Raw genomic sequence first — 4189 nt, forward strand, 5'->3', positions numbered from 1 at the left:
AGCATCCTATGAAGGAAAGCCACCTATGCCAAGCATGGTATCCATCCACAGACAGCTGTTTCGGTGTTTTTGCCCCTCATCAGTGTGGAGTAGGAATCTGGCTATTAGGAGCAGTGCCTAGTAAAAAGGCTATAAAGGCACAGATGATTGCCAAGCATATAATAGCCAGATTCCTACTGACACGTGATAGGTGGATGTCCTGTTACAGACTTTGTCTAGAAGTTTAATGCAGTCCAATTAAGAGTATGTGCAAGTAGAGTCTTTTTGCTGAAATTTTGATGCAGAGAATCCAAGTTTTTGAGAAGTTTTGCATTTTCGGGGATTTAGAGTGTTTCTGCTCAGTCTCCGAAAAAACTGATTGAGAATAATAAAACACAGATGTGATGTATATACTTTTGTTTCAATTATGACTGTATTCTCCCATGTGATGTATATACTTTTGTTTTTTTCTGTTTTTTTGTTTATGTTTATTTTCATATTTTGTTCTTTTTTTATACATTGGATGTCACTTTCTCTGTATATATTTCCCTACAGCACACTGATGAAGGTCCAGTAACGACCGAAACGTTTGTGAATACTGTATGTAAATAAAACCCCCACTTTGCATCACAACACTTTTGGAGTGTGCTAGTCACTTGCATTTTACATAAAGGCTTGGGAACCTATGACCGTGCACCTCCTCCTTTTGGCTGTGCTGAACATTTTCTATATAACTACTGGGTTCACCTTGTTGGGCTAGATGGCTTTTACACTTTTCTGATCAAAAGAGCGTCAATTAGAATCATAGAATGTTAGAGTTGGATTGGACCTCCATGGTCATCGTGTCCAACCCCCTAGTCAATGCAGGAGTCACTAAACCATCTCAGACAGATGTCAGTCCAGCTTTTGTTTGAAAACTTCCATTTAAGGAGAACTCACCACTTCTCGTGGAAGCCTCTTCCACTCATTATTATCTAATATTCACTTAATTGTTTACATGTACTATCACTATTTAATATTGTCTTTTCCGCATAAAACTATGGAAACTGGAAATTATAAGAGAACTATAAAAACAAAAAAGAATGCGGAAAGCAGTGACAAAATGATTACAAGTAGTAGATTTCTGTCTCGCTCACTGCATGGCGCTCCTTTATTCTGTACAGTGCGTAAAACAAGGACATTTTCATTACTTAATTGAGGCAATTACCCAGCAGTGGTATTAGGCAGATTGGTCTCTTGGCAGTCATCAATCACTCCACAACTGACCTGTCAAAATCCAAGCAAAATGTCAGGTAGGGCAACTTTTCTTTATTATAGGGAAAGCAGATAACTTTTCCTAATTAATTAAGTAAGACGTCATTGTGTCCACATAAAGTGTCTTTGTCCTAGATGTGCTCCTGAATGTTCTACAGGTATTCTAGAAATGTCTTCTTCTTGGAATCTTACGTTTTTATTACATCTACAATTGTTAAAGATGAAAGCAATAAATCTTTTCTCTATAGAGTTGCCAACATTTAGAATTAACCTATTTAAACCCTGGATAATTATGGCTCTTAGAATTAGTTTTTTAGGGGCTTTGCTCATTCTGATCTTGTGTTCCCTTTAGGGCGCAGACAGACGGGCGTATCTATCGGAACAAGATCGGAACACAAGCAGCTCTCGAGACCTGAGCGTGACAGCTTCATGTATTTCTATGCAGCTCTCGCGATCGGGTGGGGAGAGCGGCCGGCCAGTCCGTGCACTACGTTCCGATCCCGTTCCAATTTATATGGCCATCGAACGTTGCAGTTAAGCTGAGCAATCTTGGAAAGAAAGGGTTAAAATAATTCACTATTGAGGTTCCATTATATGGATTTTTTTAAATTGTATGACTAATATCATGTCATTAATATCATTGATATCTATTACATTTCTTTATTTAGTTCATTTTTCTTGAACTTTTTCTATGTTTTTTTATTTCTTTATTTTATTTTTTACATATTTGATATCTTTTTACCATGTGCATGCCTAAATACACAAGCAGATTAGATCAGAGGTCCCCAACTCCAGTCCTCAAGGCCCACCAACAGGTCATGTTTTCAGGATTTCCTTTGTATAGCACAGGTGATGCAATTATTACCTGGGCAAGACTAAGGAAATCCTGAAAACATGACCTGTTGGTGGGCCTTGAGGACTGGAGTTGGGGACCTCTGGATTAGATTATAGGATCCGTACTATTCCATGGTCAACATTGACCTCTGCATAGACTGGGCTAAATGACTGGTTTCAGAATTAGAGATGAACGGACCTTTTGAAATCTGAATTGCCCATAATTTCTATTAACGGAGAATAAATTCCAGTAAATAATACGGTCTTTTTAATACATATCCTGAACACACACACACCAGGAACATGAACTATGATTCTATAGTGAGGGTGATCAGTGAGTGGAAAAGGCTGCCGCGAGAGGTGGTGAGTTCTCCTTCAATCGAAATCTTCAAACTGGACAGACATCTGTCTGAGATGGTTTAGTGACTCCTGCATTGACCAGAAGGTTGGACATGATGACCCTGGAGGTCCCTTCCAACTCTAACATTCTAGGATTCTATGAATGAGTATGGGTGTAGGGGGAGAACATAAATAAGAAAAAAACTAAATGCATTTTGAAACAAGCCGCGTTCTTAAATTTGGTCTGAGTATGAGAACTTGGCTTGTATTTGAAACGCGTTTTTTTAATGATGTTCTTCACATGCCCCCCATGCACATTCATGCTCCTAGTGTGTATGTAGTTTAAGGATATTTTTTTAAGATTATCATATTGGAAGGTAGATCGTTTTTCTTTTCATCAAGTCCCATGAAGTCTGTGCAGTAGCGTGATCATGGATCGTTTGAACAAATTCACAAGGGTGAGCTGATGATTTTCTTACCTACCCATGATCATACGGTACAAGGTGCTACAATGTAGACCGTAAAACACCCCTGAGGGGCATTATTTGGAAGCCAGCGCTGCCTCGCAAACCGATATTATCCCGCTCAATGACTCTTCAGCAGGGAGGGTAACGGTGCCGGGAAAGTTTTTATTTTTCAAATGGTATCACGGAACCCCAAATTTCAGGAAATTTGACTCAAATTTGAGATTCTGCAGATCGCTCTCAGATACTACTGTAGTAGAAAACTACTGCCAGCTCGATGAATCGAGAGGTCATCATCAGCCAAATTATTTTATTTCTCTCTAATTTGAGCTATCATTTTATTTTATGGCTAAATGAGTATTTTAGGGGGTAAAACATATTTATATCTAAGAAATGACGACATGGGTGCTGCACTTTTACGATTATTTTGGTTCTATCCAGACGTAGCATTTTGTTTAGATGTTGTGTTGCGTAGTCTTCGTAGAGAAATAGGTTGGTCGTGTGTTCAGATTTCTCAATGTGCTTTGTCTTTTTTTTTTTTTTAGATGAACATAGATGAATATTTCATGAGAATAAAGCAATATAGTGGCATTGTTTCCAGACTTGCCACCATTCCTAGGACAAATTAATTTGACTGAACACAGAGCCGTCACTAATGAAGATCGGAAAATGCCAAGTCAAACGCGTCAAGTAAAACATTTCCATCCGCACCTTGGGCACACGCAATATAGGATAGTCAAACCTAGATTTTTAATTTTACTCGAAGGATTAAAACCACATTGGGATTAGGAACGTTTAACATTTCGAAACGATTTCTTTTACAAATCGCTCAAGTTCTTTGATCCGACCGCCAAAAGGGAGACGACGATTCGGAACGAAGACGTAGGGCGTTCTTATTAATGTTGTCCAAACGTTGTTTCTTTGGGCTTCGATGAGTTAAATCAACATGAAACAACTTGAAAGATGCTGAATATGATTGGGATCCTATCCTGCCCTGGGCTTTGGGATTACCGTGACGTCATTTTTCCTCCTCTCCCGTGGATAAATGCTAAAGAACTATAGATAAGCAAATAATACAACAAGCCGTCATCATATCTAGCAAGATTTATTCATCTTTTTTTTTTTTTAACTCTTGTCTGCTAAAGCCATCTCTCCTGATTTATTATTCTGACAGGAAGCCTAACCTCCTCGTAGCATTGTCCTGCAAGCTCAAGATGCCGTTAAGTGCAATCATATATAATTAAGTAAAAAGCCGGGGCTCGAGATGGGCATCTGATTCCGCCTTCGGTTACGACTCATCTGCGGGTAAACTATTATCT

The sequence above is a fragment of the Ranitomeya imitator genome, chromosome 9 (assembly GCF_032444005.1).
Source record: "Ranitomeya imitator isolate aRanImi1 chromosome 9, aRanImi1.pri, whole genome shotgun sequence".
NCBI lineage: Eukaryota > Metazoa > Chordata > Amphibia > Anura > Dendrobatidae > Ranitomeya > Ranitomeya imitator.